This window comes from Erpetoichthys calabaricus, chromosome 15, assembly GCF_900747795.2.
Source record: "Erpetoichthys calabaricus chromosome 15, fErpCal1.3, whole genome shotgun sequence".
NCBI classification, from domain to species: domain Eukaryota; kingdom Metazoa; phylum Chordata; class Cladistia; order Polypteriformes; family Polypteridae; genus Erpetoichthys; species Erpetoichthys calabaricus.
Genome location: NC_041408.2, coordinates 15,911,673 through 15,925,085, shown reverse-complemented (window position 1 = coordinate 15,925,085; position 13,413 = coordinate 15,911,673).

Sequence of the window (13,413 nt, the reverse complement as noted above, 5' to 3'; positions counted from 1 at the left end):
AAGGTGGAAAATTAAAGGAAAACAACAAAAGAGAGGGTTAAACATTTATAGCTTTAGAAAAAAATAGAAATATTTCTAAATGTCTTATAAATGTAAAAAAAAATACTATTGTGTTTTTCTGAACGCAGAATAAGAGAAGAGTAAAAAAGAAGACCAGCTAATTAAATGAGATTAATTGTTGTTATCGATTATTATCACTGATTGTCAATCTGCTCGGCACAAAAACCTGCAGCCACAGGGGGTCTCCCGGACCACTGATCTAAGACAGCAGGAGCTCGGGACACTGCGTCACCACAACCCGCTCCTTATCTCAACCTGAACATACGAGGGGGACCTCCAAAAAGTTTCCGCACTTTTCTATTTTTGTTGGAAACGTTGAAGGCGGGAGGAGGAGATGTAATTGGGCATTAAAACGTTGGGACGGCGCTGGGAAAAACTGCATGGCAAACGAAGGAGACTGTGTGGAAAAGTCCTGTCATTTGTTTTTGAAATCCTTAATAAATTGCGTTAAAAAGAAGAAAGTGCGGAAACTTTTTGAACGTCCCTCGTACATTTCGCTATTTCAGTTTCAAATGGAGGATGGTGGTTTACTTTAGATGAACAATATCTTTTAGATTTACCAAAGCCAAACACATCCTTTCAGCTAGTTAACTCAATACCTGATCTTGGGGGCGGGAGCGTGGAGGCTTTTCCAGCAGCATCTGGCACAAGGCAGGAACTTCTCGGGACAGGTAGCGTCTGTCCTTAGCCGACCATCAAATACAACTTTAGTTCTGCATAGCAGTTACAATTCGCCAAGGTTAGAAGTCACGTATTGTGTGTCATTTTGGTTTGAGACCCCGTTAACAACACAGCTGACAATTCCCAGAGTAAAAGAAAAATCAGCCGTCGAATATTAAACCCAAACGTAAGTGCAGCCGCTACAGTGGATTCGATCGCAGTATGAAGTGTCCGCGATGGCACAGCTGCTCCCTTGGTGAGGCTCAATTTGGAAATCAGAGGTAAATAACGTGTTTGCACATCCGCTGGAAATTCGGCCTTTTGGTTGGGGGGGGAGTTCATAGACCCCCGAACTCAGCGAGTCCTCTCGGTTATCTTCATTCCAGCCAGCAACACATTTCAGTAATGGATTAGCCCTCCCATTCAGCAAGTTTAAGATGCGTTAGAATTCCTTAAATATATAAAGTGTGTTGTGACGGCCGACCCCTTACCCAGACCGGCCACTGCACTACGAGACTATTCCTTGGATCACCGGACGCTTCTTGATCGAATAACAAGCCGAACTCCTTACAACTTGTACTTTTACCCCACGCGACGAAATAACCAGAAACAGTAGACAGGAATGTGAAATCAAACACGAATATACTGTAAATGAAAAAGACAACAAATATTCAATAACGTCGATACGTGCGCGCAAAACACCGCTATCCCAATGACACCAGCGACTAATTCCTATATGAAAACACGAATATACAAATATTTACATTGAACCCTCTCTTTGCTCCTAAACAATTAATACAAACACAGATTATTTAAATACAGCAATTGAAAACTCAGTCATCCAACCCGCTGTATCTTAACAAAGGGTCACGGGGGTGTGCAGGAGCCAATCCCAGCCAACACAGGGTGCAAGGCAGGCGCCAGCCCACCGCAGGACACACAAACGCACAGACACACACACACACACCAGGGATAATTTACGATCGCCAATGCACTTCACCTGCATGTCTTTGGACTGTGGGAGGAAACCCAAGCAGACACGGGAGAACATGCAAACTCCGCGCAGGGAGGACCCGGGAAGCGAACCCTCCTAACTGCAAGGCAGCAGCGCTACCCACTGCGCCACCCCAGCAATTGAAAAGTGGTGATAAATTGGGGTTGCCAGATTAGAAAATTAGAAATACGGGAAACTCTTAAAATCTCAGTCTATATTACTATATTGCATTCGTAGTCTGAGTCCCGACCTTTATATATATATATATATATATATATATATATATATATATATATATATATATATATATATATATATATATATAATACCTCCTCCTGGTCACAAAGCAGCCCCATGCCCAGTTTGGTGGCGATCGGACGTCCGGTGCAGATTTGTATGGCGGACAAACAAACAAACATACATAGGCTCTGCTTTATATATTTAAAAAATTAAGAAATATTTATTATATTAAATATTACATTATATATAATATATAAAAACTAGTCATTTAGCCTGTTACAATAACGGGCGCTAGAACAGTAGTGCATAAACATTAGTAGTACAGTCTATATTAAGTGGCAAGGGACTTTGACCTCATTCTTTTTGTTGGTCGTATTTTTCTTTCTTTCAGTCTTTCTTTTGTTGATGTTTACTTGCTGAGCAGACCGTTCTTCGTGGGCTGCCGCCGTGTATTGTGTGTCTTTAATTTTCTGTGACAGTAATACTGTCTTGTATGGCTCTATTCAATAAGGGCGCGCACAAAAAGGCGAGCTTCAAAAGGGCGACCTCAATTGAGCGCGGCGCATAAAGGCGTTCGTAGATAATTTAGTTCAAATGGCTCTGGAATATGTGAAGAGCAACAAAGGTGCAGATCTTTATTTACGCACGTCTTTATTCGCTGCGCCCAATTGAGGTCGCCCTTTTGAGGCTCGCCTTTTTGTGCGCGCCCTTATTGAAGGATGCCGTCTTGTACGTCCGTAATAAACCTTTAATTTTCTCTGGCGGTAATACAGGCGTGCGCGTCGGTAATATGCCTTTAATCTCCTCTGACAGTAATACTGGCTTGTATGTGGCTGTAATATGCGTCACTGTATTGTGTACCTTTAATTTCCTCTCGCAGTAATACTGGTTTGTATTTCCGTAAAACGCCTCTAACTTTCTCTGACAGTAATATCGCGCATCGCACCGTGCCCAGCGCATGCGCACTTCACCAGAAGACACCCACACACGGACACCTGGACGCACATAGGGATTTTATATATATATAGATATATAATTATATAATATATAAATATAATATAGTTTCCTCCGGGCGCTCCGGTTTCCTCCCACAGTCCAAAGACATGCAGGTTAGGTGGATTGGTGATTCTAGCACTTGTACTAATCGCTGGAGACTTTAACCATGTGACGCTGGACTAAACATTACCTGCATTCTCCCAGTATGTGGACTGCAACACCCGGGGAAATAAGACTATTGATTTACTGTATGCAAACGTTAAAGACGCATACAGCGCCACCCCGCTGCCTGCGCTTGGGAAAGGAGATCATAACCTGGTTCTGTTTCAGCCTCACTACAAACCAAAAGTGAGAGTCCTACCTGTAACCACACAATCATTCAGGAAGTGGTCCCCTGAGGCAGAGAATGCTCTGAGAGACTGGAACTACAGACTGGGATATCCTGCAGGGATCACATAGTGAGAACATTGAGGAGGTTGTTGACTGCACTACTGACTACATCAACTTCTGTATGGACATTGTAGTTCCAGTAAGAACTGTACGCTGCTATGCTAACAACAAGACATGGATTACAAGTGACATCAAGGGCCTTTTGAACCAGAAGAAAAGGGCTTTTAAAGGCGGTGATCAGCATGAGCTCAAGCGCGTGCAGAAGGAACTCCAAGTCCAGCTCAGGGCAGCAAAAGAGCAATACAGGAGAAAGCTGGAGCAGAAGTTGCAGAACAACAGCATGAAGGAAGTGTGGGATGGGATGAAGATCATCACTGGCTGCAGCTCAAAGCGGGGTACCACCATCGAGAGAGACGTGAAGAGAGCAAACCAAATGAACATCTTCTTTAACAGGTTTGACCACCCTAACCCACTCTCACCTCGGAGTACTGCACTCTCTACACATCCTTCTGCTGATACCAACATAGGAGAGACATCCCCACCCACAATTACAACAGCGCAAGTGAGCAGAGAGCTGAGGAGACTTCGTGCCAGCAAAGCAGCAGGTCCAGATGGAGTATCGCCACGACTGCTGAAGGTCTGTGCATCAGAGCTGGGGGGTCCTCTACAGCGCATCTTCAACCTGAGCCTGGAACAGGGGAGAGTCCCGAGGCTTTGGAAACATCTTGCATCACCCCAGTCCCAAAGGTATCACGTCCTGGTGAGCTGAATGACTTCAGGCCTGTCGCTCTAACATCACATGTGATGAAGACCATGGAGCGGCTGCTGCTTCACCACCTGAGGCCACAGGTTCAACACGCCCTCAACCCTCTGCAGTTTGCATATCAGGAGAAGGTGGGAGCGGAAGATGCCATCATCTACATGCTACACCGATCCCTCTCCCACTTGGACAGAGGCAGTGGCGCTGTAAGAATTATGTTTCTAGACTTCTCTAGCGCCTTCAACACAATCCAACCTCTGCTCCTTAGGGACAAGCTGACAGAGATGGGATTAGATTCATACCTGGTGGCATGGATCGTGGACTATCTTAAAGACAGACCTCAGTATGTGTGTCTCGGGAATTGCAGATCTGACATTGTGGTCAGCAACACAGGAGCACCACAGGGGACTGTACTTTCTCCGGTCCTGTTCAGCCTATATACATCGGACTTCCAATACAACTCGGAGTCCTGCCACGTGCAAAAGTTCGCTGATGACACTGCTATCGTGGGCTGCATCGGGAGTGGGCAGGAGGAGGAGTATAGGAACCTCATCAAGGACTTTGTTAAATGGTGCGACTCAAACCACCTACAACTGAACACCAGCAAAACCAAGGAGCTGGTGGTGAAATTTAGGAGGCCCAGACCCATCATGGACCCCGTGATCATCAGAGGTGACTGTGTGCAGATGGTGCAGACCTATAAATACCTGGGAGTGCAGCTGGATGATAAATTAGACTGGACTGCCAATACTGATGCTCTGTGCAAGAAAGGACAGAGCCGACTATACTTCCTTAGAAGGCTGGTGTCCTTCAACATCTGCAATAAGATGCTGCAGATGTTCTATCAGATGGTTGTGGTGAGCACCCTCTTCTACGCGGTGGTGTGCTGGGGAGGCAGCATTAAGAAGAAAGACGCCTCACGCCTGGACAAACTGGTGAGGAAGGCAGGCTCTATTGTTGGCATGGAGCTGGACAGTTTAACATCTGTGGCAGAGCAACAGGCGCTCAGCAGGCTCCTATCAATTATGGAGAATCCACTGCATCCATTAAACAGGATCATCTCCAGACAGAAGAGCAACTTCAGCGACAGACTGCTGTCAATGTCCTGCTCCACTGACAGACTGAGAAGATCGTTCCTCCCCCAAACTATGCGACTCTTCAATTCCACCAGAGGGGGTAAACGTTGAACATTATTCAAGTTATTGTCTGTTTTTTTACCTGCATTTTTTATTACTCTTTAATATTTTTTGCTGCTGGAGTATGTGAATTTCCCCCTGGGATTAATAAAGTATCTATCTATCTATCTATCTATCTATCTATCTATCTATCTAAATTGGCCCTAGTGTGTGTGGGTGTGTTTGTGTGTGTCCTGTGGTGGGTTGGCACCCTGCCCGGGATTGGTTCCTGCCTTGTGCCCTGTGTTGGCTGATTGGCTCCAGCAGACCCCCGTGACCCTGTGTTCGGATTCAGCGGGTTGGAAAATGGATGGATGGATGGATAGATAGATATAATATAAATATAATGTATATTTATATATACATGCCCTCTACACACCGAGACCAATATATTACATAGAAGTAGAGACACAATTTAAAAACATAAAGCAAGGATTTTAATTGTGTTACGAAGAAAACAAAAGTAAAATCATTTGAAAATTATTTACTGAAAGTGCAATTACATACACTACAGTTTGCTTCAAAACAGCTTCTGCCTTGTTTGATAAATGTCCATTCGCTGGAATATTCATCACGATATTTACACTTGCGTTTTGGCATCTTGGGATGGATTCGTTTTTAAGATAGAAAAAAAGTGGGCCGTGGTGAGTAGTAACAACACACTTTGTTGATAGTCACTGGATGTTGCAGTGCTGATCCAGAACTACACAGCAGCGCGGCTGGAGAGCAAAACGGTGAGAGTGTCGCCGTCCTCAGCCAACCAGAGCACCTGAGCAAGCTGCAAACAGGCAGCAGACACGAGTTTCCTCATTACATTTGGGTTATTTTCATCAAGTGACTCTGAGAAAAGAAAGTATAATTACTTATAAAGTTACAACTAAGTACTGTAAGACGGTAGTAAAAATATATTTTTATTATGAAAATTTGAAAATGAACTAAATACGGGACATTTGGATGTCCCTGAAAGGTCAGTACGGGACAGGGGACAAAATGATCAAATATGGGACATGTCCCGTATATACTGTAAGGCAGTGGTCCCCAACCTTTTTGACAGCAAGGACCACTTTACTAGAAGCAAATTTTTCCAGGGTCCGGTTGGGGGTGGGATTTTGAGGATTCAGGGCGGGTTCGTAGGGCAGTTTTATACACAATTTACATTACATTTCTATTAAGTTATTAAGCAGTTCGCATACGTTTGCAACCCCAGATTTCTCTTCTTTTTTTTGCATATAACAAAGACATGTCCATTGCATTTGTCATTCCAACAAATTGCACATCACGAACATTAACACTCTTATCGTTTTTTCGTGTCTACCGCTTCTATAGGAGGGTAACAATGAGTTAAATTCCAATGGATGTTTTTCAGATGTTGACAAGAAATAAGCAAAAGGTATCACTGAAAACCACAGAAAACAAAAACAGTACGAGGAAAGTTCGAAGAAAGAATTTTTTTTTTTTTTTTTTTAACAATGTTACTGTTTGGGGATCTTTGTGCAAATGTGCACAACTGAGCTGCGATCTAACTGCTCTGCGGATGATTCATTCAAGCATTTCAAAGTCACTTCGTTGTAATGAAAGTGTAAATGTAAATCTGCCGAATGTACTTCGTAGTAACGAGATTTCTATAGACTCGTGTCATATGAGGAAACTGTCGGGACCATCAAAATACAGTACTTTGTTGTAATACTCTCTCCTCTCTCTGCGCCGCTGCAAAGCCTTGCGTTCTGAAAAGTCTGAGTGAGTCTCCGTTGCTGGCAGTTCTCTCGCGGCCCGGCTGTCAGACGGCTGCAGCCCGGGGGTTGGGGACCCCTGCTGTAAGGGACGTCTGGCAACCCTATGATAAATGAGTCCGGTGGTATTAATACTGACTGTAATGTTATTGTGCTCCTTCCCGAAAACAAAACGACCTCACCGTGAAAGTCCTGGAAATGGCTGGGATGGATTCGAACCCCGGGGTTATCGGCTGTGCCTGTCGTGATGATGAATCGGATGTTGAAAAAAAAGCAAGCAGTGGATTAAAGCAATGATCGGCAGCCACCCTGAATGGCTAAAGTGTCACTGTCTGTCTCTCCTCTTTTTCCCTCCTTTGCCTTTCGCTCCTCTTTTTTAAATACGCAATGTCCCGGATGTGTCAGGCGCGTTTGACAGACAACTTCCGTCTCGGGGCGGCGGTTTCTCTCCATCATCCTTCCCCTTTTCATTTACGGGGACAACTTTCACTGATGCACACATAACGGACAGTAAACGGGACGATGAAACGAAACGCACTCCGCACAAACATATAACATACTTTTATCATGTAGCCCCGCTACAGTGTTTCCAAATGTAGGTCAAGTAAGTTACTCCAAGTCACACAGCGAGTGAAGGTGGGACTTGAACCAGTCATTTTATGCCCCCCCCCCCCCCCCATCACTCCATCAGCCCAAGTTCACAATATGCATTTCTGGAGCGTTGTGCCTTACACCTAATAATGCAGGCGCCAAATCGCCATTCGTTATCATTGGGGGAGTTTATCAATAAATGTGCAAACCACAAGTAATCTTGAGGAACACGGAGGTTATGCCAGGGGGCTCACGGGGTCTGATTATTAGCGTGGACACTGTCAAGAGAAGTAATTGTTAAACACTTCCTTATATGAAAGTTGATGTTAACTTCTTGTAATTGAGGGATGATCCCTAACTCGCACGTGGTTATAAGAAGGATGGCTGACCTGTAAATGAAACACTAGAGTAATTAATTAGTAAAGACTTTATTTAAATAAATCTTCCTGTGTTACTTTCAACTTTATTAAAGTCAAATATTACAAAGATTTATTTAAATAAATCTTCCTGTGTTACTTTCAACTTTATTAAAGTCAAATATTACAAAGATTTATTTAAATAAATCTTCCTGTGTTACTTTCAACTTTATTAAAGTCAAATATTACAAAGATTTATTTAAATAAAGTCTTTACTAATGAATTACTCTAGTGTTTCATTTACAGGTCAGCCATCCTTCTTATAACCACCATGTCTCTCGTGCGAGTTAGGGATCATCCCTCAATTACAAGAAGTTAACATCAACTTTCATATAAGGAGGTGTTTAACAATTACTTCTCTTGACAGACACTGCATGTTCTTCCTGTGCGCTTGTCATCTCCAGCCACTCCGCTTTACCTCTGCATCGGCCTTGTGTTTGTGAGGGACCCTGGCGATAGCCTTGCACCCCTGCTGTCGGGTTAGGCACAGACCCCTGGACCCCAAACAAATTAGAAAATGGATGGACGTGGCTCAGTGCAATCAAAGTGATTTTTGGACTGACAAACGTAATGATAAATGTGCTGATAAGTTCTTTAAAATAACACTTTAAAGTAATGAATGTTTAATAGCTTAATCCAGGGGTGGGCAAAGTCAGTCCTGGAGGGCCGCAGTGGCTGCAGGTTTTTGTTCCAACCCAGTTGCTTAATAAGAAGCTCTCATTGCTCAAGTAACACTTCTGCTTCACTTTAGTGGTCTCGCTTGTTAAGATTTTGAACCCTTATTGCTTATTTTAGTCTTAAACAGCTGTAGTCTTGGTTTTTAATGGCTCCTTATTAGCAATAAGATGCAAATGATAAAAGAAACCAGCCATTCTCCGTTTAGCTTGTTTCCATTGACACCTGTGTGTATTTATCATGCACCATTGGGTTTAATTAAATACTTGGAAGGAAAGTGAAGAGAAAAAAGTGAAGCACTGAGAAAAACCTCGTCTGTTTTAGACTTTAAATCATTTCTATGATATCCTTAGAAAGGGGAAGAAAATCGAGGATATGAGAATGACCTGACATGGCAGAGTTAAAGCAACTAACAAGCCATGAAATTAAATTATTGACAAGGATTGGCTTTTAATTAAGCAACAAAAACCTGCAGCCACTGCGGCCCTCCAGGACTGACTTCACTTATATTTTCAAGTCTTTCTGATCATAATTTGTGCTCCTTCACCCCTCTACAAATCACTTGTTATTCTAAACTTCAAGCTTAATGAAATGCCAGCGGCAGGCTGCCCAGATGTAAAAGCGACTTTACGCCACGTGTGCCGGTCCACTGCACGACACGCCATCTTCATGATGGGAGATGCACTTGGCATAAAGACACCGGTTTGATTAGCTTAATGTTTAACTTTTAAGAATAAAAGCAATGACTCGAAAGGCAGGTGCCAACCACCTGCAACACCAACAGGAGAGAATTTCTGCTGCCAGGACGGCATAGTGGACCACGCAGCTGCCTTACACATCCAGCACCTCGGATTTGATTCCTGGGCCAGGTTGACGTGAGTTTGCATGCTCTCTCTTTCGCTCTCTCACCCTATCTGCTGATTCTCCTTCCCCGTCTCCAGAGATGTTAATCAGAAATTCCAAACTGGTATCCTGCATTGCCCTCGGTGCTGCTGGGATAAACTCAGACTTTGACAAAGAGGGTTTGAGAAGTTTGTGTAGCATTCGGAGGTGTCACTGCACAGTTAGATTACCTGGAAATGCACAATTTGACCCATTGTGAGGTCTGGCTCTCCATCCCTGGTCCCTGCTTTGCACTCCCTGTTGCTGGGATGGCCAACAGCCCTCCATGACACTAAATTAGATAAAACGGACTTCCCAAATGATGGATGATAAAGACAAATACACAGCCTTGTGTGTCAATTTGCTTTCACAAGCTAAACAGTTTGACAAGAGCCAAACTCCAGACCTTTGCTAGTCGTATGGAGTTCTGGCTATCGCTGCCACTTCCAATGACAATGACACTAAGAGGCTGTAAATTCTCTGATCGGTGGCAGTTTAGGGAAGGAGCTTGAAGGGCTGTGGAAGATGAAAAACTACAAATGCTGGAAAGTGCAAGTCCAGTAGGGATTGGTGACGTTCCAGATGCTCACCTGAACTGCACAAGTTGTTGGGCTGGAAATAACTGACTGGATGAGCACAATTTGAGAAGAAGAAGGTGTTTGGTGTTTCAGATGGCTTGGTCAGCCTTTGGTTGCGAGGACTTTTTGATCCCCCACCAACACCATCCTTTTATCTGCATACACTTGAAGATCATTTCATTGCTGCCTAGCAGGCCGAGTGCATTTCAGATTTAAGGCACAAAACACAAGATACTATACGCCTGTCATGTTCAAAATGCCACCCCACTGTCATGATATGCAATCTGAGAGACTGTGTGAAAGCCAAATTATACACGTTAAAAGAGATGAAGGTGAAAGGTTGCACCCCGATGGAAGTGTTTGAGGTCTTTCCTTCCCTTGACGATGATATAGTATCTCCCAAAAGTGAGTCCACCCCTCACACTTTTGTAAATATTTTATTATATCTTTTCATGGGACAACACTGAAGATCTGACCCTTTGATACAATACAGGAGAAAATAGGGTGAAATGACACCTTTTATTGGCTAAATGGATTATAAATACAAGCTTTCGAGGCAGGTAAGGCCCCTTCATGATGATGATGATGATGATGCCTGATGAAGGGGCCTTACCTGCCTCGAAAGCTTGTATTTATAATCCATTTAGCCAATAAAAGGTGTCATTTCACCCTATTTTCTCCTGTATTGTATCAAAGGGTCAGATCTTCAGTGTTGTCCCATGAAAAGATATAATAAAATATTTACAAAAGTGTGAGGGGTGGACTCACTTTTGGCAGATACTGTATATTAACCGTGAACATGCCTTTGTGTTAGGATTTCTAACAGCTTGCAATGACAATGCAGCCAAATACAAAACCTGGTAAGGCCTGGCACATACACGGGGTCAGTAATAACTGCAGCGACGTTTTCATCAGCACGTTGACAGCCTTGCGCCCCAAACAGACCCCAAAGTACCCGCATCCATTTGATAATGGCACATATGATCCTGCAGAAAGTTACCTCCACGTCCTCCAAACATGAGGGTCACACTGTGCCACAGGTCTCAAATCTGCTGCAGCCTTACCTGGCACACTGCCGAGGGTGACCAAACCTGGGACGTGTACAGTGGAGTAGTCAAAGAGGCCCGGTTCTGATCACGGTTTAGACTCGGCCATTTAAATTTGGTCACCTATACATAGGTGTCATTACTCAAGTTAGGTCACTTTACTCCTTTATGATTTGTCCTTAAGTGGGTTTGCATTAAGACTTGCGTCAAACACCTTCTGCAAATTCATTTTCACACGAACAGTTGTATTCTCATTAGAGGGTCTTTTTAAGTAACAGTCTGGGTTATGAAAAGACCACCGAGCAGGCAGCGTTGAGAAGCCACACGTCTGTCGGCTCAGTCTCCGCCATTCCACGTACATTAAGTACAGTGGTGTGAAAAACTATTTGCCCCCTTCCTGATTTCTTATTCTTTTGCATGTTTGTCACACAAAATGTTTCTGATCATCAAACACATTTAACCATTAGTCAAATATAACACAAGTAAACACAAAATGCAGTTTTTAAATGATGGTTTTTATTATTTAGGGAGAAAAAAAATCCAAACCTACATGGCCCTGTGTGAAAAAGTAATTGCCCCCCTTGTTAAAAAATAACCTAACTGTGGTGTATCACACCTGAGTTCAATTTCCGTAGCCACCCCCAGGCCTGATTACTGCCACACCTGTTTCAATCAAGAAATCACTTAAATAGGAGCTGCCTGACACAGAGAAGTAGACCAAAAGCACCTCAAAAGCTAGACATCATGCCAAGATCCAAAGAAATTCAGGAACAAATGAGAACAGAAGTAATTGAGATCTATCAGTCTGGTAAAGGTTATAAAGCCATTTCTAAAGCTTTGGGACTCCAGCGAACCACAGTGAGAGCCATTATCCACAAATGGCAAAAACATGGAACAGTGGTGAACCTTCCCAGTGGCCGGCCGACCAAAATTACCCCAAGAGCGCAGAGACGACTCATCCGAGAGGTCACAAAAGACCCCAGGACAACGTCTAAAGAACTGCAGGCCTCACTTGCCTCAATTAAGGTCAGTGTTCACGACTCCACCATAAGAAAGAGACTGGGCAAAAACGGCCTGAATGGCAGATTTCCAAGACGCAAACCACTGTTAAGCAAAAAGAACATTAGGGCTCGTCTCAATTTTGCTAAGAAACATCTCAATGATTGCCAAGACTTTTGGGAAAATACCTTGTGGACTGATGAGACAAAAGTTGAACTTTTTTGGAAGGCAAATGTCCCGTTACATCTGGCGTAAAAGGAACACAGCATTTCAGAAAAAGAACATCATACCAACAGTAAAATATGGTGGTGGTAGTGTGATGGTCTGGGGTTGTTTTGCTGCTTCAGGACCTGGAAGGCTTGCTGTGATAGATGGAACCATGAATTCTACTGTGTACCAAAAAATCCTGAAGGAGAATGTCCGGCCATCTGTTCATCAACTCAAGCTGAAGCGATCTTGGGTGCTGCAACAGGACAATGACCCAAAACACACCAGCAAATCCACCTCTGAATGGCTGAAGAAAAACAAAATGAAGACTTTGGAGTGGCCTAGTCAAAGTCCTGACCTGAATCCAATTGAGATGCTATGGCATGACCTTAAAAAGGCGGTTCATGCTAGAAAACCCTCAAATAAAGCTGAATTACAACAATTTTGCAAAGATGAGTGGGCCAAAATTCCTCCAGAGCGCTGTAAAAGACTCATTGCAAGTTATCGCAAACGCTTGATTGCAGTTATTGCTGCTAAGGGTGGCCCAACCAGTTATTAGGTTCAGGGGGCAATTACTTTTTCACACAGGGCCATGTAGGTTTGGATTTTTTTTTCTCCCTAAATAATAAAAACCACCATTTACAAACTGCATTTTGTGTTTACTTGTGTTATATTTGACTAATGGTTAAATGTGTTTGATGATCAGAAACATTTTGTGTTGCAAACATGCAAAAGAATAAGAAATCAGGAAGGGGGCAAATAGTTTTTCACACCACTGTATATTACCAACTGCACTGTCACCAGCTTGTGACCAGTCTTTGTTCCAACACCCCTCAAACGTGAGGGCTTTACCATTTAAACATTTAAAAATACTCGACTCATCAAACAGACTTTCACAAACGTGTAGGGGAAACGGAATTTTTTTTATTTTTTTATTCCGTACACTGAATAATGGACCCGATTGAAACTAATCCATTTTTACTATACAGTCTTAAAAGATAAGGCACACTGCTG